This window comes from Peromyscus californicus, unplaced genomic scaffold (genome assembly GCF_007827085.1).
Source record: "Peromyscus californicus insignis strain IS unplaced genomic scaffold, ASM782708v3 Scaffold_20__1_contigs__length_68692818, whole genome shotgun sequence".
Taxonomy (NCBI): Eukaryota; Metazoa; Chordata; class Mammalia; order Rodentia; family Cricetidae; genus Peromyscus; species Peromyscus californicus.
The window spans coordinates 17,982,386-18,007,355 of NW_026294503.1; the positions used below are offsets into that span (position 1 = coordinate 17,982,386).

Consider the following 24,970-nt stretch of genomic DNA (forward strand, 5'->3'; position numbering starts at 1 on the left):
AGGCGCAAAGCTACACAGAGAAACCCTGTCTCGAAAAACCAAAAAAAAAAAAAGAATCCAACAAAGAATAACTAAATGAGTTAGCATAACTTAGACTGTTTCCATGAAAGATCAGGTAAAAATGTTTTAGGCATAGTCTGTCTCAGCTGCTTCACCTCCATTAGAGTTGAACAAAATCAACCACAGGTGAATGAGTATGACCATGTTCCAATAAAACTTTATTTATAAAACCAGACAGTGAGCTGGATTTGGCCACCTGCTATAGTGAAAAGACCCCTGGCTCAAGCAGTGATCATTCACTAGATTGATCATAGTTCTCACCCTAATCAGAACTGACAGGTCAGGTTCACCTTTTGCTTATCTTTCCTAATAGCATCGGTAATTAAACTCTGAGTGCCTTACCTTGTCCATTCATCACTGGCCACTGAGGAGGAAAGGGAATGTGGCTGGATCTTTACCTTGCTTATACATGCATATCATCTAGTGGTAGAGAAGTGCAATTGCAAGATTCCACCACCACCACCCCCTTGGTGTCCCTGGTCTTGTTCAAGTACATCCTCAGGAGAAGAAAGCTCCCTCAGGCCGCCCACATGGAACAGCTATGTCTACACCACAGACGCTGGTCACAGTCACATGGTTTCAGACACTCTTCCACCAAGCCCTTGCAGGGTGCTTAGAAAACACAGGTTTGTGTAGATGACCAAAGTGTTCGGTGAGGAGGGAAAATGAACCTGATTGTGAAAATAGTTGTTAATCAATTCATTGTATCATGTGTGTTCAACAATATGAACAGAGAAAATACAGTAAACATTTTTTTCATCTTGTAAATGGACCCCGTTATTTCTTAGCATGAAGTGGAGAGAAGAAGTTCCATTCAGGGTCTTAGTTTTCTCTCTATAGTCTTGGTCTATGCCGCCGTTCACCTTCTGCACCTGGTTTTCCCATCTGTGTTCCTGATAACATATGTTACCTGTACCACTGCCTCATATAAAGGACTGTCAGAGCAGTGGTTGAGAACTTGTCTCTCTCTGCTAGGATTCCGATGTAAATATGAAGTCAATGAAATCTTCATAAATATACATTCTAGACCTGGCTCTTAGTTTCTCGTGTTGTTTGCAGATATTCTGTCGTTCATCATACACTTGAGAAAAATTTTCTCCACCTTGTCCCTGAGATGGCTTTCTCAACTATCTCTTTTCTCCTGCTTTTATTGATGTTTTGCGGATTTCACATCATGCATCCCGATTCCACTCATCTCCCTGTCCCCTCGCCTCCGCCCTCTACCCTTGCAACCTCCCCCCTAAAATTTAAAAGAAAAAAATCAAAAGCCAACCAAACAAAGCAAACCAAACAAAAACAAAACAAGCAAACAAAATAGTGTGCTCTCACTGGGGCTTCTCTTGGATACCCTTCTGTTGTCCTGTGTCGTGGGGGACCCTGCAGTTTGGGATCTGTAGGTTCAGTCCCTTCCCATGGGCCAACAGTTCATAGATGAGGTGGGTGTTGGGTGGACCAACTCACAGCCCTGGTTCTGGGCCTGGGTGGTAACTGGGCTGGTCAGCCCGCCAGCTTTCCCCCATTGTCTCCACCCAGGTGAGCTCTCCAGCACTGCCTTGGCCAGCCTGCAGCAAGGGGTGGTACCAGTTCTCCTGTTCTCAGGCCCTCGGGTCCAGCTCAGTCACACTCACCCCACTAGGGTCAGCTCTACTGTCTTGCCTGGGCTGGGCGGGGTGCAGGGCCCTCTCTCTCTATGTGTAGGGAGTATACAGGAGGAGACGCGCGGGGCCGAGGGGGGGAATGATCAGCTCTCCTGTGACCTGCACAACAAGGTTAGCTGTCCTGTGTGGCAGCTGGTGAGGGGCGGGCCTAGTTCTTCCACCCTGGTGACCCTATGTTAACTCTGTTCTTATGTAGCCACCATTACCACCCGACTCCTCGCCTTCCAAAACTGCTGATGGCCTGAGACCCACATCTCTGACATTCTCTGGAGACCTCAATTCCTGGGCACTCGGTCCCCTCTCCCGTCCTTCCTGCGGCTCTGACTTAGAAGGATAATGCTTTTGAGGAAGTTTTCCATCCCACGGTTTGAAACAAAAGTTCCTGTTTTGTTTCCCCCAACTTTTGAGGCTGATGGGAAACGCTGGACAGAACCGGTCACATTGCTCTCTGGAATCGTCTTGTGATTCTTGGCCCCTGGCCCTTCCCCACGCTTTACTCTGCCTTGTCAGGTTTTCCACAGCAGTCAGATAACACACCCATTCCTCTTTACACCTACCTCTGGACTCACCCCGCTAAGTTTTAGAATAGTCTTGGGATCATGGATGAAGAGAACGCTGGGCGCTAAAACAACAGACACAGCTCTTGCAAGACCAGAATTCTGTCCCAGGCTGTGACAGGAAGTAGCTGAATGTCAATGTCTGCAATAAAACAAGAGAGTTGATCTCAATGAACGCTGAAGTCTGCCTCAGTCAACGTAATCTGTCGAACTAGATCTAAAATAGTTATCAAAAGAGGTTGTCTGGTTTCAATCATAGTCATGCATCACTTAACAAGACTATGTTCTGAGAAACAAATCATTGGGAGACTCTGGAGGTTTGTTTGTTTGTTTGTTTGTTTGTTTGTTTGTTGAGAAAAAATCTCATGTGTTCCAGGCCAGCCTCAAATTCAATTTATAGCTATGGATGAATTTAAACTTCAGATTCTCCTGCATCCACCTTCCCTGTAACTGAGATTATAGGGTGTATATTACCATGCTCAGTTTATGCATGGTGGCAGCTGAATCCAGGGTCCCATGCATGTTAGCCAAGCATTCTACAGACTGCCCTCTGGTTTCATCCAGGAAGTTTTATTCGGTGAGAACATCACAGAGTATACTTACATGAACTTAGCTTGCTAGCCCGTCAGTGGATGGTATAACAGATTGAGACTATCATCACACCAATGACAGTACAACCTCCTCATACTGCTTTCAGGAAAAGATGTTAAAATGACTTAACAAGCCACCATCAACCTCCCAACTTTTGTTAGCAGAAGGTGGAAGCCTTGAGTTTACCCTTTTGTTCTTGGAGCTGGGAGCGAACTCACCTCTCTTACTTTGCCTTTTGTGGCATCACTATTTCTTCTAGGGACATCACTCAAGGTTTTGCAGAGGTGAAGCCTGCCTGGACCCCTGATGGTGTCATCTTCCTTTCCCCGACACCCCCTGTAGCCTACGCTCCAGGGGCGCCTGAGTCTAGGGCTTCAGTGCTGCCCATATAAGAAGGGCCTGCAAGCCTTCTGAAGGCTCTGCAGGTTTCCTCCCATTTCAGAATTTCTGTTTCCAAGTTCTACAAGAAAGAGATATTTTTGAATTTTTATTTGTGGCATATATCCTGCTTATGCCAGCAGATGCGTCAAAGATACCACAACTAAAATAGGATTTTTATAGGAAAACAGAACGTAGGGCCTGAATTAATTGCTGACATCATATGTACTCCCTCAGACTAGCTATTCTGAAACAACTCTGCCCCCTTCCCACATACTTTACCCCCTACCCCTTTCTTATTATTAAGGACATATGTATAGAAATAGGATCTTGCCTTAGCAGACTTTTTCCATGCCAGGCACTCGTTCCCCCAACTGATGTTACAATTCTCTTTTCCACATCACAGTCGGTCGTTGCACAAACGAGAACGTCCTCCAAGAACAGATTGTGACTTTAGGTGGAGAAAGAGCAGCCATCAGAAGCAGATGAACTCCCAGGAAGCCAAGATTGGGACCTTGCCACAAATGTCCTCAAGAAGACACAGGGGGAGAAATACAAGTGAGGAGAAAAAAATCAAAATAGTAGATGAAAGCAGAGGTGAGATTATGTGAGAGAAAACTGGGAGCCAGGTTTCTAAGAGGTATCAGATAATTCATAGGCTCTATACGACCCTGTGTTTTCATTCTCATGTCAAAACCTGTAGCCTCAGGCCACAAATGTTCATTTCCCTGCTTATCTTAGCCCTGGGACCTGTACTCCAAACGACTGTTTCGCTGTCTACTCTTGCTGCTCCTTAGTAGAATTCTGTACTCTCTCTCTTCTCCAAGTAGTCTTCATCTTTTGAGATTATAATTATATCATTTCCTACTTTGCCTCTCTTCCTCCCAACTCTCTCACATCTGTCCCCCACCCCATTTTTTTCCTCTCTCAAATTCATGACTTCTTTTTCTTGAATTCCTTACATGAAACTCAGCACTTGAATGTTTCCCATCTGTCATAAGGTATTTTGGGTCTCAAGTGCCTTCCTCTAATCTTAGCCCCTTCACCATGCTTATGAAGTGGAGAAAAGAATGATGAACACACCCAGAGAGGTCAGGTCAGATAGCGTGGCTGAACTGAGCCTGGTCCTCTGGTGCTTTGGTTTTGGTTTGGTTTGATTCTTGAAAGTTTTAATTTTGGTGAATTTGAAAGGTAGAGTCAAAATGAACTATAGAATGGGCCTGTGGGTAAAAGAGACTTGAGAAGCCTATCAGAGAACTTCCTGGAACTGTGTTGTGATTTGTTTTACTGCTCCCTAAAACACATCATACATTTATGTCCAAAATCACCGTCTCCTTCTAATAACCTGTAAGGTGGATTTTTGAGTATGGACCTGAGAGGGACATATGTAGAGGGAATCACAAAAAAACACCAATAAAATTTAATGGAAACTTATGTCTCAACTGGGAGACCATTGACATTTTCTATATTTGTATTTTTCATTTTTGTATGCATGCCTGTAGGCCATAACATACATGCGGAGGTCAGAGGACAGCTTGCAAGAGTCCGTTCTTTCGTTGTACTGTGTGAAATCAGGGATTGAACATAGGTCATCAGGCTTGGTGACAGGTGCCTTCACCCACTGAGTTACCTCAAAGGCCCAAATGGCTGGGTACTTTAACCCAATACTTAATGTGGTGACCCCTGTGTGGCCACTTAACAAGACTTAGAAGCTAAGTTTGAGTATCTTTGTTTTCCACTCAAGGAAGGTAAAGTTAAGTAGATTGCCCAAACTCCGATCTAGTACCTACCATCTCAGGTCAAGCCAACTCAAGGACTTCTTTCCTCAGTTTCTCCACCAAGGCTTCTCCATCACTTTCCAAAAGGACTGCCCTCCCCCTTCCAGACCCAGTGTCCTCCCAATCATGGCAACCCCAAGCCTTGCTTGGATTTTAATGGCTCCCTCGGAGGAGGGGGTGAGAAGGCGTGGCATCAATGACTCAGACACTGGGAATCCATCTGTTGAAAGCAAATAACGAACTCATTTATTCAATAACAGGGAAGGCCCTCTATACACTCCTCCCAGGGCCCAGTCTATGTGGTCGTCCCTCATTGGCTGGGCATGATCAGCAACTCTGATAGCGACTGTTGCTAGGCCCTCAGGCAGACTCCAGGTTGGCTCTTAAGGAGTACGTTGTGTGCATGCCTTGGCTACTGGTCTGAGCCAATTTCCTCGACCCTATGGGCCTGTCCTACTACACCCAAGGGCAGCTGCAACTTCTCCATTTTGAAACACAGCCATTTGGGCAGGAAAGGATGAGAGACACTGGTCAGGCAGCTAGAACACCAAGGCTCCGCCTTCCTCCTGGTCTCTTGTGCTCACTGTGTTACTTTCAGCAGGTCTCACAGTTAGTTCTCCCCTCTGAAAACAGCGCCCATGTTTCCAAGTTCCTGAAGGCATCCCTGGAAAAACACTCCTTTTCTCCTCTGTCAGCCTGTCTGGCCAGACGCAATTATTCTTCTGAACAGATCTAAAACATTTTCTCCCTATCTCTCCCAGCTTTACAGTCCAGAGTACTTCAATTCCTGGCTCAAATAACATGCCCCCTGTTAATCCACCGGGTGTTCAAAAGTGAAGTGGTTTGTCTCCACTGTCCCTGATCATCCATAGTTAATGGCAGGCCCAGAATCAGTGAGTCAATTGTAAGACAGAGGCTTTACATATCTGCTCAGAGATTCGAGATTGAAAGGAAGAATGAAATGTGGATTCCACACCAAAAAAAAAAAAATTAGCAATTTGCAATCTGTGCTAAACACCTATAATTTTTAATATGCCTCTTAAAACATGAGATAAATTAAAATCTCCTTGCTCTCCTATTTGGGAAACAGCATCCTTACCAGTCTAATGAGAGGTGCAATTAGAAATTAAGTGTAGAGAAGTAGTTGAATAAGTCTTTATTGAATTAAATTCATGTATCTGAACTGAATTAAGCAGAAAGGCAGCTTCGGCTTCTGCTGCTGGAGGCTGACTAGCTGCATGGGTGGAGAGTCAGCCCTAAGGGGAAAAAGGGCTGTCCCTGGCCCCAGCTCTGGGCTAGAACCTCTCAACCCTAGCTACACATTATAGTCATCTGGGGAACTCTAAAAAATGTTGGATGCATGCTTCCCATCCTTAGGATATTTAATTTAATTGGACTGAAGTAGGGCCTTGGCATCCATATTTTTTTAATGCTCCCTAGGTGTTTTTAATGTGCAACCAGCCATGAGACAGCTTGTCAGGAAAACAAGGCTACTCCCTTGTAGCTACAGCTCTGAGGCTGGGGAACCACAACTAGAATCCTGGTCTTTGGGAGTAGGTCAGTTGCATCTCCTGCCATAGGCTATGGGCCAAGGTTTGGTATCTTTCTACAATCAGCATAGCAAGAAAGTTTGCCTACAGAGGGATACTTGCATATATAAGCAAAACAGACACACCACGTCCTACAAACACGGACCAGGAGAGAACTCAACATTCTGACTGGGGTTTTGTTCCCAGCCCAACAGCTCTCTGCTCCTTCCGTTATAGACCATCGGCACCAGGTAAAGAGTTCCAAAGAAAACATTTGGGGATACTGTGATAGAGCCGCAGCTGTGCCTCCATGGAGCGGGAAGGAGGGGGCTGCCAGAGGCTTCCTTCTTTTCCAGTTTCTTCAGCGTTTTATTTGCTGGTTTGGAGACAAATGACGCTGATGTTGTCCTACAGTGACACAGGCTTTTCTCCTCCCATCTGCCCGAGCAACAGCAGCCGCAGCATACCTGGGTGTCTACCCTGAGTCACTGGATGGTCCCCAGGAGGGAGCTCCTTCTCCTAGAGATACTGTGGCTCCTTTGCAAGAGATTTAAAACCCACTTGGCATCTGTCACACTCGACGGTTGTTCATCTGTCATGTTTCCAAAAGGCTCTTGCAGATTTCATGTTTGTGTTTTCCCCTTTTTTCTGGCTTCATGCTCTCCTATGTAAATGAAGGAAACTCTTCCAATGGGAAGGAATAGTGCACTCAAGAGCCGATGCTGATTTCCTACATATTGGCTCTCATTGAAAGCGACTTTGCATACAGCAGCATTCTGTGCTGCGTAAAGGAAATCCAGAACAATCTAAGAAAAAGCCCTTTTATAAATCAATTCCAGTAAAGGAAAAAGCAATAAAAGGAAGCCATGCACGCTCAACTGAGAAATAAATATTGCAGCCATATTGCTGAACACTATTAAATTGTATTTAGTTCAGTCTTTTGCTATTCATTTATTAAATATGCAACATTTTCTCTATGAAATCTTTTCTAATATTAGCCCTTCATACTAGACAACATTGCCCACTTTCATGATTATGTTTTATTTTTGTGTGTGTTTGTTACCTTTCATTTTGCTAGACACCTATACTATCTCCTACCCTCCTATACCTCTGATATATACAAACAGACAGACAGACAGACAGACAGACAAATGTACATGGATAAAAGACAGGAAAGTAACAGTTGAGATTCCTCTTTGGTGCTGTCATCTATAAAGTCAAGACTAGAAAGGAGTAAATGAGCCAATGAAGAATACCCATTCACAGACAAAAGGAAAATTGAGAACACTGAAACGTTTTTATTTAAAATATTGAAACTTGATTCATCATTGAAAATTTACATTAATTTTGAACCTTTAAAATATCCCCTTAAAATATTAACATTGATTATTGAGGGGTTTGGTACGCCTCGAATTTCATGTCTAATGACACATTTGGGTGGTCTTTTGTTGTTGATGCTGTTTATTATCAGCTAAGCTTATTGTTTGATAATTTTATGCATGTATAGAATATGTTCTGATTGTTCTCTCTCCACATCCCCCCTTCTCACTCTCCTTGTCTATCAACCCCACGGCTCCCACCCTATTCTAAGTCCCAATCTGCTTTGCAAATAAAGAGCCAGTGATATAGACTAGTATGGCCAAGTGCAGGTGTAGATGAAATAGGACTCTCTCTCTCTCTCTCTCTCCACACTGAAGTGTTAAGAACTCTGTAATCTAAGTTTCCCTGCTTATTGCTGTAGAGACATCTCAAATAAGATTAATGTGGTTAACCTCTCAGGGGGTGTGGAATTGTCTTGAAAGTTGTGACTAGAGGTGACTTAGGGGTGCCACACTAACAAAATCAGCACTCCAATCTATAATGCACCTGCACCTGACCTCCAATTCAGCTCAAGGAGGGAGTCTTTTCGTCTCTCCCATCAGTCCAACAGTGTGCCTAAGGCTACTAAGACACCATGAAAGACACTAATACACCAACACTCCACCCCTGTAGAGCTCACAACCTAGGAAAAATTCAAAACAGCTTAAAAACTCAAAACCTATTCAGTGACATGGGTGCTGTAGAATTAAAGTAGCTTAAGAAGAACCACATCACAGAAGCAAAGTCTCTCAGTCTTAAGCCAACCCTCTCCAAGCAGTTGCCCCAGAGAGAAACGGGACATGGGAGACCCTCTCCCTGTGTACACATTGGGATTCAAAGATTCTAAAAGTGTGTGTGTGGCTTGGACCTCCTGCAAAGCACAACTTGAAAACATACCTCAGAGCATATGCACGGTGCATGTATTGCCTGCTGTGCCCACACCCCTGTCAGCAGGGCATGTGCTTCCAGATGTTTTCACAGTAGTAATTATGGCTCACATTCAGCTATCTACACCCTTTAGTCTGGTTCCATCGGTGACCAAGGATACACATTTGTTCAGCAGCTGGACAAAGACAAGGGTGCCAAGCCTTGTCATACAACAATTTACCTCTCTTCTGAGCTAACACACATTAGAAATTAAACCTCCCCCATTCAAATTGTCAGCTGATACCATCCTCTCCATTACATCATAATAAATACTTTGACAGGAGTTTATGTGTGATTGGTGGTTGGAGTCATAAAATGAAAGAGAAAGGATGTCTCACCTGTGTGCATGATATGTTACCAGGTCTCTAGGAGAAAAAAAAAAAACTGAGTTTGTTGAATATGAACTAGTTTAAGTCTCAAGTACTAAAATAGTTATATCTAGAACTGCCATCCATAAGTTTTCTTCATTAAGCAATTTTTGACGACGGGACATCTATATCAGTCCTTCCAGAGGTCAGAAAACGATGAAGAAGATGGAGCAGGAAGAACGTAGCAGTTAAAGGGTGGGTGCTGGAAAATGCTGTCTTCTGGATACCACATAACCACTGCACTCATGAGGTCACAGCAGTGGTGCTTACCTGCACAGGACCTGCATGGGACTGGACCTGTCAACAATCCATCATGGATGTGGAAGAGACTCATGAGGCCCTACGCCTTGCTGAAGAGATACTGACAGCTAATGGTTGCTAGGGATGAAAGACTCATTTTCTTCTCATTTTCTTCAGTGGTGTGGCCACTGATAAGTTGCCTGTGCCCCACTAAATAATTCCTCTACTAGTGCTCTTATAAGCCACCCTAATTAAACTCAGTGGGTCTCTCTCTCTCTCTCTCTCTCTCTCTCTCTCTCTCTCTCTCTCTCTCTCTCTCTCTCTCTCTCACACACACACACACACACACACACACACACACACACACAACAGAGACAGAGAGTAAGAGAGAGAGAGAAACACATACGCAAATAAACATAATTTGTAAAAGCAACAAGTTTTCTTGAAGTCTACAATGCTAGAATAGACAGAACAGTCTGGAGATACTTCAGGTGGATGATTGTCATTGGCAAAATGTTCCTGGTACCTCCATCCTTCACTCACTGTTCTTGATGGGTGAGTTTAGAAAGAACATCTTGACCCTCATCATCTCCTCTGGTGAGCAAGCTATCAGGAGGTTGTGTTTCTCAGTGGGAGGCCAGAACCCCAAGCCAGCTAAAAGGGTATCTGTCCATTGCTCCTTCCAGGGCCTTCATGAGAAAGCCATTGACCTGGCCTCACCTAATTCTTGGTTTTATCAGTCATGAAAGTACTATGTCCAGTTTCATTTCCTTGTGGCTTGGTATTGTGTCTCAACAAATGCTAGCATTGATTCCCCCTTTGCAGATAAGAAACATTTTCAAGTTCTTTGTAAGTCATAGAGGTAGTGGTGTCAGAATTTAAGGTCCAGTGGTTTGAGTCCAGAGACCACTGAATTAATTTGGGTAATAGATTCTTATCCCATTCTCAAAGAGCAAAACACACAGTAGTTAATTCTTAGAGTGTTAGAAAGCAAAATTTTCAATCATGTATTTGTAGGTACAGGGTGCCAAGGATTTAAGAAGCAGAAGAGAGTCTCAAAAAGTCTCCCCAGCCTTTACAAGATCCCAGAATCTTTAACATCATTAGCACAAAGCACTGTTTCAGCCGTTAATGTAAAAAGAAGAAAATATACAAGCTCTGCTGGACAGATTGACTAAGAAAATGTGCTCTTCTATCAGAAGTTTCTAGTTTTAAGATTCCCTTGTGTTTTAGTGGCACCAACACACAAAGGGAATTAAGCCATTTTGATCTCCAATAATGAGAAACATGGCTGATGTTCAGACCTGAAACTATTTAACACAAGCTAATCCTTGAAACAAATCTGGAATGAAATGAGGGAGAGAGAAAAAAATCTCATGATGGTAGACATCAACTAATGGGCTGCAGTTCTTTCTTCTCAATTAGAAATGGCAGAGGGGTTTTAATTATTTTTCCTTAGCAAGCACATCAAAACATATCTACACAAAAACACAGCAAATATGTTATAAATGTATTTAAGCCAAAGAACTCGTCAACACTGTTTGCAATTATGAAATCATTTGGGGATATGGTATTTTCTTTTCTTTCTTTCTTTCTTTTTTCTTTTCTTTTTTTTTTCTTTTTGAAGGAATTGTTTTTCTCTTAGATGCAAACCACATCATAGTCCATCAGACATAAATCTTTTATTGTATCTTCAAGATCAAAAATGTGAATTGTGCAGCAAAGGCACCACTGATAAAATGCAAAGACTGCCCCCTGCTCCAATCACAGAGACAATCTCTTTGTTTAGGAAAGATAGCAGGGAGCGCCATGGCCTCAGAAGTGGGCATTTGAGTGTGCATGGCAAGTGGGGGGGACACGGAAATTAAATGCTACCTAAAGAGTTCCAAGGAGAAATTATTGGGAACGCCAGCTCCCCAGGTGAACTTTCCAAATGTTTCCTTGTCACTCTGTGGCGGTAGAATGCTCCGTGGAAATGGGATTCAACAACATAACACACTTAAGAGCACAGTGCCAGAAGTGACTCTGCCTGTGTGTTAACTCCTTATCATTTAACACTGTGAATCTACCTTCTTTGTGACTCGGTTTCTTTAAGAGTGGAAGTATGTCTCTTAGACCATTGCCTAGCCCAATTATCATCAGAGAGGCTTCACCCAGCAACTGATGGAAACAGATGCAGAGACCCACAGCCAAACATTAGGTGGACCTCGGGGAATCCTATGGAAGAGGGGAAGGGAGGATTATAGGAACTGGAGGGGTCAAAGACACCACAAGAAAACCCACAGAATCAACTAACCGGAGCTCATAGGGGCTCACAGAGACCAAACCATCCAACTGGAGAGCTTGCATGGGACTGACCTAGGCCCTCCACAAATAGGTTACAATTGTGAAGCTTGGTCTTCCTATGGGACTTCTAACAGAGGGAGTGGGGGCTGTCTCTGACTTTGTTTCCTGCTTTCAGGATCCTTTCCTCCGACTGGTTGCCTCATCCAGCCTCAACAGGTGAGGAGGTGCCTAGTCTTACTGCAACTTGATATGCCATGGGTGGTTGAAATACATGGGAGGCTGGCCCCTTTCTGAAGAGAAAGGAAGAGGAGTAGATGCAGCAGGCTGGTGAAGAGGGGAGGTTGGAGGTAGGGAATGGGAGGAGAGGAGGGAGGGAAAGGAAACTGTGATCAGGCTGGGAAAAAATTAATTTTTTTAAAAAAAAGGGTGGAAAGATGTATGATCTTAGAAGTCTGCTGTTCAGCCATGCGAATATCAACACAGTGATATCTGTTCAAAATTTAATCTAAAAATAGCCTGTATTAATTTGAATTGTATTTATTTGTGTGTTTGTGCATGCTTGAGCACGCATGGCATAGCCTATGTGTGAGATCAGAGGACAGCTTGTGAAAGTAAGTTTTTGCTGTCCTCCATGTAGGTCCCAGAGACCAAACTCTGGTCATCAGGCATGACAGCACAGGCCTTTACCAGCTAGGCCATTGAGCAGGCCCTAGAATATATTAATTTTAAATAAAAACTGAAGATAAGGACATGAGTAACATACATACAGGAAGCACACACTGGATATCTTGAATGAGACTCTGAAAGGTTTTTCAAGAGAAATAAGAAAATAACGAGACAAACTAAAATATATTAAGCTAAATTAGGTATGGCAGCTAGGCAAGACTATTTCCTATTGTTACCCGTGTACGTGTGGGCTTCTACCGATGGGAACTACTGCAGATATAGTTCCTGATGAGATTTACCTTGAAGCATGACATTCTACCATGTATTGACACAAGGATAGACAAACTGACTCTACTCCAATGGGTCATGAGCACAGCTGATTAGAACATTCTATTCTTAGTGACTATGCAAACACAGATCCACTTGGGAGTTCATGGCAAAGACAGAGTTCCAACTCTTATTCATACTTTGATTCATGGTACCAGAGGTTCTGTGGCAGTTTGAATGAAAATGGCCCACATAGGCCCATAGGGAATGGCACTACTAGGAGGTGTAGCCTTGTTGGAGTAGGTGTGACCTTGTTGGAAGAAGTGTGTCCCTGAGTGGGTGGACTTTGAGGTTTCAGAAGTTCAAGCCAGGCCCAGCGGCTCACCCTCTCTTCCTGCTGCCTGCAGATCAGATTGTAGAACTCTCAGTTTCTTCTCCAGCACCAGGTCTGCCTGAATTCCTCCATGCTTCCTGTCATGATGATAATGGACAAAACCTCTGAACTGTAAGACAGTCCCAATTAAATGTTTTCTTATATAACAGTCTATCTTCATAGCAATAGAAACCCTAAGACAGGTTTTCTTCCTTATTTTAATGAGAAACCTGAATCTGAGCAAGGGCAAACACTATTCCATTTTAGAAATGTATTAACCTGAATCACTGTGAGGTCAAAGCTTGGGCTTATGGAAAAGATAGATCTTGAACCTCCAAAGATGATGTAGCAAAAGCTCCAGAGAAAGAATGTGTTCTCTAATAACTGGAGATATGCCAAAGTGAGCTACTCCAAGATGAGGGAAAGTTTCTGTGAGCACCTTGAATAACATCTGCTTCAAGTGGCCATTCTGGGAAGGAAAAAGCTGGACAAGATGACTTCAGCAGTCTTCCAACCTAAGATATTATAATTTATTGGCAAGCATCTGGGCACCATATTAAATTAATCCCTTTTTTGTTGTTGTTTAGTCTTGGCAAAAGTAAATTGTATTCTTCTTTCAAAAATTTCTACTGACTGTATGGTTTCCTTGTAGAAACAGAAAAGAAGCTGAGAAAAGTGATTTCTGCTCAGGATTTCCAGACATGGCTTCTGGTGGAGTAGGGTAGTGGGAATGTGAAAAGTATAAGTAGTTTAAAGTGCAGGGGGTTAATTTCATGACTTTGGCTCTGTCAAGCTTCATGACTTTGGGCAAGTTATTTAGACCTTCCAAAATGGGTTTCTTTGTCTGAAACAACCTACTTCACATGGTTATTGTCATAATAAAATAATGTATCTAAAGCACTTAGCACATTGTACATACTAAAATGGCAGTAAGTGGCAACCATGGACTGTCATAGAGGAAGGCTGGCTTGGGGAACATCATGTACATTTTAGCTTCTGTATTACATAGGTACTTGACCAAAGATGGTTATTGAATAGTTCTGGATGGTGAGGGTTAGGGAGTTGATGAAAAATAAACTAATGTTTATTTGTGTTTAATAAAGGGAAACGTTTTTAATTCATTTTTTACACAACACAGAACCAGGGTTAGTATCTTAAGTAAGCGTGTTAGCCCAGCTAAACTTCTATGACCTAACCTGTAAAGTAGGAACACACCAGTTGGAATCCTTTTAGCTACAAGTAACAGAGTGTCTGGATACAGTTTGCTTTAACAACTTGGGTATATTTGCCTAATCTATCACATACTTGAGAGGCTATCAGTTTCAGGGAAGATCCTGCAGCTCAGCTGTTCAGAAGTGGCTAGTCTTGGCTCCCCCTCATGATCCCAAGAAGTCTACAACAGCTCCAAGAAGTATATCCTCATGTGGGAATTCGCCCAACCCTTCAGGGTAGGAAGGGCTCCCTCTTGTATAGTTTGCTTTTCAGCGAGAGGAAAGTCTTACCCAGAAGTCCCTAGAAGCGATCTCCTTGGGGATAATTGACCAGATTGGAGTCACATGCCCATCCTTACACCTATCCCTGGTTAAATGTCAAGATACCATGGCTGAAGCTTTGTTCGTTACCTGGAAAGTGCTCCACAACAGCACACATCTGAACAAATCAAGTAAGAAGAAAGGTAGAGGGTGGTAAGAAAATGGTAGCAACTGACCAGCATCTGCCAAGGTGTTGAAAAGTTTAAATGATATTACGAACCATCTAGCATGTGATAAGTACTCCACACATATTTATTTGTTCGTTTAATAGTTAAAAAGTCTTAAAGCCACTATCATCTTCAGCTAAACTACTCCCAAAAAAAGAAGTATTGATTTACAAAGATATATTAGAAATTTCTTTCTTTCTTTTTTTTTTTGGGGGGGGGGGACCAGGGCAGGGGCAAGTTTTGAGATGCAATTTCTCTGTGTAATAATAGTCCTGGCTGTTCTAGAACTCACTTTATAGACCAGGCTGAGAAATTTCTCTTTCAATCATAAAGAAAACTACTCTTTAGTATATATATCACACCTTTTCTTAAAATTTTAAAATTCATATATAAATTTTGAGTCTCTAATTCATTTAAACTGTAATCCAATTGATGGGAATTAGATTCAACATTACTATCAATTTCTAACAGACCTCTGCAGCGTGTACTACATCCATAACAACATACCACAGTAATCCTCATCATCATTCCTTGGGGATCTTAGGAGACTTCTATTAATAGAAATTGTGTTTGGGGGTGTTATTGAATTATCATATATAGTTCAGAAGTCTATTGTACCAAAATAGGAGGTGAATATTGATTTATAACAAGAAATACCAATGTCAGTTTGTCCAAAATCAAGAGTTTCGAAGGCAGCCTCGATTAAATATTTATTCAGTAGTGACTTTTCCATACAGTAGTTTTGTGTCTGCTTTTCTTTTCTTTTTTTAACAGGGTCTAGTACATATCCAAGACTGCTCTTGAACTCAAGACCCTTCTGCTTCCTCCTCCCAGGTGCTAGGATTATAACTGTAACCCATATCAGGCTAATCCACTCTTGAAATACTATATCCTACACCTTTCTAGACATCCCTTGACCAAAGTATTGCACAGTGATTATTGCACTAGGGCAATGAAAGGATCTTTATTGACTGAGTGGTGTCTACATTCTGTGTACCCACTATGTGCTGGGCACTATAAGATAAGCTTCACAAACAGTTTCTTGTGGAATCTTTCTATAATCCTCTGAGTAAGAAGGGTGAACCTCAGAGAAATTGATTGCCTAAGGTCAAGCAGCTAACAGAGGGGAGAATCTCAATTTGAATCGCCATTTCCAAAGCCCATAGAGTCCATGGTACGTGACAAAGGCCCCTGAAGCCAAAGCATTTTTAACACTAGCCAAAAATGCCATTCACACATTTCCTTAACTGCTTTCTTCTCTCCTTTCTTCCTTCCTTTTCAAAACACAACTAGTACCCAATAACACAACTATTTCTAATCATCATTAATTAGAAATAAAAACAACCCACCCAATTATTTTCATTTCCATCTTCCACACAAATGCGGGCGTACATCACCGTGATGAGAGGCTTAAGTGAATGTGTGATTATTCTATAAATAAGCCATCTCAATCTGCTATTAGTGCCGAGGAAAGCTTGGTTGCCTACTGATGGGTTTTTACACTGATAATCAAATCTCTCACCCTAAAAGGGAAGAGTAGATACAGAAGCCAACTAGAAGACAAAAATGTAACATTTATTTCTTCCCATGCTACACTTGAAATCAGAGCTTGATACTACACCTAGATCTCCTTTAGGACCAGGGCACCCACTCTTAGCAGATGTGAGTAGGGAAAGCTTAACATGCCGTTGACGCCTCCATTAGTTCAGAAACTGCTCAGCTAAGGGGCCAATTCACTTTGAAATCCATCATCCATTCTCTCACCCACCTCAACAAGCCATCAACCTCACTGTCTCAAATATAAGTAATTCTGCAGGCTCCTCATGCTGATGCTAACACCTCCCCTCTACCTCAAATGCACTTAACCTGAAGCTATGACTCCATTTTCAATTCCCCATTTCTCTCACTCCTATGTGACTTTTCTGGGTTTTTCTTTGGAGGTGGGGGTACTTTTGTTTTTGTTTGGTTGTTTGGGGTTTGTTTGTTTGTTTTTTGTTTGGGGGTTTTTTGTTTTGGTTTGGTTTGGTTTTTTTGATACAGGGTCTCTATATATATCTCTGACTGACCTTGAACTCATGGAGATTGGCCTACCTCTGCCTCCCAAGTGCTGGGATTAAATACATATGTTACCACATCCAGTCAGTGTGTGAATTCTCTGGAAGGACACTCTTTCAAACAATCACACATGCTCGGGTCCTTGCCTCAAGCTCTTTTAGAGAATCCAGTTAAGATGTTTGGCTCAGAAGTGATGCCATAATAAGGCTGGTTGTGGTGGTGCATGCCTTTAATCCCAGCACATGGAAGAGAGAGGCCACAGATCTCTGTGAGTTTGAGGCCAGACTGATCTACATAGTGAGTTCTAGGCCAGCCAGGATTACATAATAAGACCCAGTCTCACAAACACACACACACACACACACACACACACACACACACACACACACACACACACACACTTGTAACTTCTCACACACTCTAAAGATAACTTTACCACCTCTACCCCAAGCACAGAGACATTGGGACAACAGCAAAAACATACTAATTTCTGTGAGAAAAGGAGGAGATAGGTCCAAAATGGTTGTCTCTTCTTAAGTGCTTTATGCTAACCACTGTTTCACAGGGCAGAAAGCCACAGCTTAGATAGCAGGCCCTCCTCCAGTACGGGCACAGCTAGTGAACTGCACAGAATTCAATTTCAGTTGCCCAGAGACAACCCTCGTGGTTCCTTGGGACTCAACCAACCTGCGCAGGTGCAATGATAGTTGTACCCACTTCTGGAAACACATGGCTGATGGAAAAACTCCCTCTCTGCCATCCACACTGAAAGCAACAAACAGAACAGATAGACAGGCAGGTATCTAACTTACAGATTCAAATCCTAGTGTGGTCTCATGTTATCAGAGCATGAGCTAAGACAAACACTTCATCTTTACTGCATAAGTCATTTTTAAAAAGTGCCTTTCACATGTGGTTATGGCAAAAACTAAGTAAACTGCTTTGTGTAAGGTGCCTGGCATCACTCTTAGCATAATAATCTTCCAGAAATAGGAGGCGCCATTGCACATCATCAGTACATACTGGAGACTACAAAATGGGCACCCCACTCAATTTGGAGGACCATATGAGAGAAAAGACCACCCTCTGGTGAAGCAGATGAAAACATCCTGTGAGAAAAGAGGTTGTCTGGAGAAATGACTGTGTCTGGAGGAGGCACTATCGAATGAGAAAATGAACATTCCCCAAACCCAATGTCAGAGATCCAGTTACCAAATAAAGCAAGGCACCTAAGGAATATGCTCCCAAAACCGAACTGGTGCCTAATAATGAAGGAAGTTGTGATCATCTAAACTATGCTGTGACACGCTTGGCCAGTAGCATCTCTAACAATAAGAACATGTCTGGTGGATAGAAAGTATTGGCCACAAGAGTTTGTGGTGCTTATTACATACTGTCTAAGGTGGAAAGAGTCACCTTTGATGGACACAAGTACTCTAATTATGAAAAACCTAGACTTGATCACAAAGAACAAGTAGCTTACAAGAGTGTGAGCTTTCAAACCCAGAGCACCTGCAGCAACAAATAGGCACTTAAAATGTAAATGTTCTGCTCCTGTTCCTACCCTTGAAAATGAGAGGCTTTGGAACCAGGGTTTTCCACAGAGCATTTTATAAGCTGTTGAGGTAGTTCCAGCTGAAGTTGGAGATACCTAGACAGTCTGTGGATCTGTGCTCTGACTCACCACTCAGAAGCAACTTTGGAATGCTGGATTTTATGTGATGCTGCCCAACACCAGAGATGGGTAACATGGCTGTATGCCAGGTTAATCTCCTTTTTCGTGCACAATTGGCCTTCGGCTGCACCATCATTTCTTGAAGCTTTTATTAGTGAGAGATAAATTCCAAGGGCTCCTTGACAACTCTAAATGGATGGGCAAACTTTCTTCTCAACCTACTAACTTTCTTAATAACATCTGTCTTCATCGAGCCTCTCAGCCATAAAAACATCACTAGATCATCAGACGTGGAGAAAAAGATCTGCTCACCACCTACACATACAGCTTGGATAAAACTTTGACCTAGAAAAATTCCAACTAACTGTATCCTCTTGATCTCTTTCCAAATTCACTCAATGCTGAAACGACATTTAAAGTGGACATAATGACTCTCCTACAATAGAATTACATACATATATAGTGCTTAGAAACTGGTGTGTGTGTGTGTGTGTGTGTGTGTGTGTGTGTGTGTGTGTGTGTGTGTGTGTGTGTGTTTCCAGATACCAAAACCACTATTCTGGGACAAAAATATTCTTTCCTAATATACTAGGTCAGGATCGTCATAGGTAACAGATGAATAATGAATTCTTCATAGCATCCTGATATGTGTTTACTAAGGAGAAGGGTGATGGAGAACATGATGAAACCACTGTCTTCACAGAATTTGGTCTATCACATTCGTTTACTTTCCTTTGAACTGTGTTTTAATCAAAGCAGGTTGATTTCTACTTGGTGAAAATGTTTCATTTCAAACCACTTGGAGTTTTATAGGTTTTCTACCACATTTTATTGGATCCTTGTAAATCTTATGAAATTCTGGAATGTCTAGACCATAAAAACCTGTCATTTGAACGTGTTTTCTATAGAGATGTTTCTTCTCCATGCAGACTCACATGTTTGCTTGCGCAAATGTGTAGAGAGGGAAAAACGTTTTAAGATACTCCCACTGTGCCTGAGTTAAAAGATCACCTTTTTAGCTGACTGGAATTTTACTTGTCACGAATAGACCCTCTATTGAACTATCAAAAAAGGCTGGAGCCACTCATAATAATAATAATAATAAATTTTACTTCTCAGTATGCTCTCCTGGTGTCTCTCACTTTCAATTCTTTTAAATACATATTAAATATACTAAATATATCTATGAGAATGTTAAAATCAGTGATGGACTATTATCATGAATGAATGCTCTTCATTGAGAAAGATGTGTGCTAGTGACTGAAAACCAGATTCCAACATTATTTAAGAGAACCCACCCCCCTCCACCGCCCATTAAAAACTCAAACAAATTCTGGAAGAAAGAAAAAGTGGCATATAGCTTTAAAGAAACAGGACAAAGCCCCTGAGTGCTATGGAATGAACTGACCCTTTCTTCTCACAAAGTTTATCAATTTAGCCTCATGGTAAGCAGGAACAAATTGGCATATAATTTTCCATTTGTTTGTCTAAAGCATTGACTGCCAGTCATGCGTGAGGGTTCCTGTGTTGTCTCTTCTAAACTTATTTGCCTCAAACTGCTCTGTTACCAATGTAAACCATATCTGTGCATGGGTGAGCATGAATGGCGAGATCCAAACCATGCCTTTCACGTTAATTTTACAAATTTTATGCAAAACCACTTTCGTACCCTAAAAATGAAGGAAAAATGTGCCAACTCTGTTCATATCTTCAGAAGGTTGATGTCTGACTCCAGGGAAGGCTTTGACATCGAGAAATCTTTCCCTTCCTGGAGAAGGAGTGACAGTCTGGCACTGAGCACCAAGCAGGTGCCCTCACTTGTAAAGAAAGAGCGGCATTCGTTTCTCAATCTTTTATGTGGGAGCCACACGAGTCCACCCTGGAGGATGGGTGAATGCCCGAAAGAAGCAAGGTGATAGAGTTCTCTCCAACCCACAGGATACACAGTTGGAGCTGTGTGACTGTCACACCAGAATCTTCCCACGAAGGATGCTGCCACCAATTTAGGCTCTGAAAACCTGGGTTCCCAATTGGTTTTCTCTGACACTTACCGTGCTCTGTGACTTCATCCACCACTTCTCTGCACTTTGTTCTTGATTTGAACTAAAATGTAGCTGACACTTTTAAATCACTTAGTTGCCTAATTGAATAGCTCACTAAAAGGTCTCTCTGGTCTTCAGAAGCCAAAGATCAAAAGCATTCAAGTGACATTTGAACATGCAGCAGCACAATGAATTGGCCTGGGATTAACACAGAATTGTTAAGCTCATAACCCTTATAAGTTGATCCCGCAAATAAATATTAAGAATGTGATCATAATATGAACTGTTCCCTTTATAGCAGATGACCTTGATTTTTATGTTTCTCCCAGATCTTCGGAGTCATGCATTCATGTCACTAAGGAAAGTAAGTTCTAAGATCACAGGAAGCCATAAGATACAATCCATATTTCAATCTATCAAAACAAAAGGAATGGAGAGGGGAAATTCAGAATGGCTTATCTTAAAATTAAAGAGACAGTACAATAATTCTTAAAGAAAAAAAATAACTCTGTCTGCCCTAGCACTATATAAGATGTGAGTTCAAAATGCATGTAGGGTTTTAGTGACAAGGAAATCTCACTAAGTTAGTGATCTTGGTGTCACAGCCTCCAACAGATGTACTTACTATGACCTAGATGTAAATACAGTCCAACTCTCAGAAAAAGAAACCATCCTGATGCACTGGGAAAAGAAAATATTCTAGAGGTAAGAAGATGCCGCTTGACACAAGAGCCCTGCCTCTTACTAGTTAGCTCTCCATCCAGGTCATTTTCCAGCCTGCCTGAGGAAAATAGCCACACTGTAGATAAAATTATGTGAAAATTACACTTTTGACATGAACGCATGTAACTATTTTTAATTATAAAGTAATTAGTCATATTATGTAATAACATAATCCCTTTCCACACATATTTACCTGCCATCAAAGTCTATGAAAAATAAATTACATTAAATGCAAATGAAGAAAAATAGCATGAACTTTAAAAGGTCTAAATTACAAAGAACTTTTAAAGATACCTTATTCTGTTAAAAAAAAAAATACTACTTCAAGCCTGGACACTGAAAAGGAATCAAAGTCATGGAGTTGTTGTAAAATCAATTTTAATAGCATTTACCATACTATGGAAAGTATTTATGACCCCAAAATACATGAAGTAACTCTAAATTGGAAATCTGGGGAGAGAGGAGAGAAAGCATCGTTCATACAGCATCACAGTCTCACAGTCAGGTTAGGAACAAGCCGCTAGCAATTTCACACCTTGCACAACAGGCCTTTGGGAAACCCGGGAAGTGCAGTTGCACACCCAAAGCAAGGTGTGCACTGAGGTGAATGTCAGAAGGAAACAGAGAATCAGTGTGCGTATGAGACAGAGAGGCACTATAGCCCAGCAGCAGGAAAGGAGGGCAGAGACGGACAGCAGAGAACTGGGGGGCGGGGCAAGAACTGAACTTCAGTCAGTTGCTTGTATTAAAATATATATTTTGTTTTATATATATATATATATATATATATATATATATATTAATCTGGCAATACGCTCAAGTAAATTCCAGCTTCACAGTAAGCCAGTATACTTTTTAGCACAGGCTAAAGGAGTTGGAACTCAGTATTAGACTTTGGTTTCTAATTCTTTGATCTTTCTCTACATTGCAGAAAGAAGAAAATCACTTGCTAAGTTTTCCAAACCTGTTAAAGAAAATGCTTAAATATACAATGACTTTGAATTACCCTAGGGATAGAAATGCCCATATTTCCAAAGTAATTGTAATAATTGTCCATTTTTCTTCGGTCACTTACTCTGCGTAGGCAAAAATAGCCTCCAAGTTTATCTCGTTTTATTTTCCTACTGGACCTGTGAGGTAGACGTTACCAATGTGCAACAAATCTGGGTGTGGTGGTTAGTATGTGACTGAAATCCCAACCCTGTGGGAGGTAGAGGCAGGGGGATGAGGAATTCAAGGTCCTTCTCAACTACACAGCGAGTTAAAGGCCAGTTTTGGCTACACGAGACCCCATGAGGGAAAGAAAGTTAAATGAAAGTCATAACAAAAACTTTTCATAGATGAAGGAATTGAGGCAAGGGGGTGGGGGATGAGGAAACGTGCTCAGCTATTGAATGCTAAATGAAGTTCTAACCTAGGCAGTGGGCTTCCTACTCTTCTTCATTATATTTCCACATTCCCACTTAAGTTTATTACCAAAGTGGAACAAATTGTTTTTTAAAGTTTCCATAGAGCAAGTTGTGGTCATAAATTGGAACATTCTCTTGTAGGATTCCTATTACTGCCATTTCCTTCTCTAAGTTCAAGACACACCTTGCTTTCGTGGCCCAAGAGCTCATCTTACCTTTACAACACAGTATCAAGGCTCCTTGTTCGCTACCAAAATTCAGTAGGGGGTCCTCCCTAAATGTTCTCTCTCGCTATGCAAAGACCAAGGACTTCAACTAATAAACATACCAACTAATTAATACATAATGATCCATAATTCATATCTGTCTCAACATGATTGTACCTGAAGAAGGATTGCAGTATAGTAACTACAAACTAAAAAGCATGTATGGTCTCATCAGGAGATAGTGTCCCCCATGGAAAAGAACCATCCATGAATTTGGTTCTCAGATAAACACGAACTTCAATTCTGTATCTACTACTTGCTGGTCATGTGATCTTGAACTTCTCAGCACCCCACTACTCTCTCTAAAGTTAAATAATAATATCAGCTCTAAGGCAATGCTAAGTCATTTTGGTATCAATGATCAGGTCCAAAAAATTCTCTTGTTTGATATCATTATTATGATTGTAAGTTGCCCTTGTTTCATAGGACATCTTATATATTCTTGCCACAGAGTAATTTATAAAAAGAGATTAGAGGGCTGCAGATGTAGCTCAGTTAGTAAAGTACTTACTTGCCTGGCATTCAAGAAGCCCTGAACCCTCAGAACCTAATAAACTGGAAACTGAAGTACCTGGAGTCTGAAAGTGGAGATAAGAGGGCCAGGACTTCAGAATCATATGCCATGCAAGCTTCGTCCTCTAGAGTAACAGTGGAATGACTGTTGTGGGAGTAACCAACTGCTTCTGGGCTGGACTTGAGTTTCTATAAGCCTGGTCGAGAACTCTGAACTGTCGAAGTTATAGGCCCCAGTGGGGAAGCTACAACTGTCGTGTTATCATCCAGCTTCCTAAACATTCATGTTTATACCCATGTATTCCTACTGCTCCCAACCTTCATCAGAGAAGCTTCTCACTGCACCATAACTGGCCAAAGTGTTGAGGATAAATTGCAGTGGAGTACTCAGGCCTCTATATCACCTCTTCCGAAGCTTGGGGAACATCACAGAAGAGGGGCGGAAAGAATGTAAGAGCCAGAGAATGCAGAGAAAGGCAGCAAAAAGACCTCTTCTGGACATGGCATACTTACTGCACTCATGGCCTCACGGCAGCTTTGGTTATCTACACACAACCTGCACAGAGTTAGGCCATCACTGTTTCCTCATGCATGAGGGAGGAAACCATGAGGCCGCATCTCTTCCTGAGGTGTGAGTATTGACAATTAACGGCTGTTGGGAGGAGTGTCATTTTCTTCAATGGTCTAGCCACTGACAGGTTGCTTCTACCTACACTGAGCAAGAAACTCTAATGAAACTCAGTGGGTCACACACAACAAGAAGGCCTGAAATTAGGAGGGAAGACCATTGGGACAACTGCTTTCCATCAGCCAGAGAGGGAAGGAAATAAGAGAGGGAAATGGGGGATGAAAACAACTAAAACTAATTATGCAAATGTATGAGGAGGCTGGAGAGATCACTCAACAGTTATTAAGAGTACACACTGCTCTTGCAGAGAACCTGAGTTCCCAGCACCCATGCGAGGCAGCTCACAACTGCCTATTACTGATGCTTCTGGCCTCTGTGGGCACCTGCATTCACTTCTACATGCTCATACTCATACAAAAACATATACATAAGTAAAAATAAAATAGATGTTTCTTTTTTAATAACCTTTGTTTGTCTGTTTGTTTTTCGAGACAGGGTTTCTCTGTGTAACTTTGGATCCTGTGCTGGAACTTGCTCTATAAACCAGGCTGGCCTGGAACTGACAGAGATCCACCTGCCTCTGCCTCCCAAGTGCTGGGATTAAAAGCATAAGCCACCACCACCCAGTTAATAAATGTTTCTTAAAATAAAATATAAATGTATGAAACTGTAAAACAATCAAAATAAATAAGAATCAGGGTAAGTTTTAAGTTCAAGGTCATCTGCGGTTACATAGTGAGTTTGGGGGCCAGCCTGGGCTAACTGAGACTCTGTGTCAAATGGGAGGGGGGAATCTTAATGAAAACCGCTTCAGATGTGTCTTGATCAATGCAGTTTTTTCACATTGCATGACAACAGTCAAAAAAATGCTGACAGAAGGATCTAGTCTTTGGCTTCACAAAAACTGATCATCCAAATTGCTC

At 41.9% G+C, this 24,970-nt stretch overlaps 1 long non-coding RNA gene across 2 annotated transcripts in view; it reads right to left on the minus strand.

Annotated features, from left to right (window-relative positions):
- LOC128116498 (uncharacterized) overlaps positions 1-2,410 on the minus strand; it is a 46,451-nt gene extending 44,041 nt beyond the window's left edge. For both annotated transcript variants that reach the window (XR_008220486.1, XR_008220485.1), the window contains exon 1: positions 2,276-2,410. This is a non-coding gene — a long non-coding RNA (uncharacterized LOC128116498). The remainder of the gene's footprint in view (positions 1-2,275) is intronic.
- Positions 2,411-24,970: the final 22,560 nt, after the last annotated feature.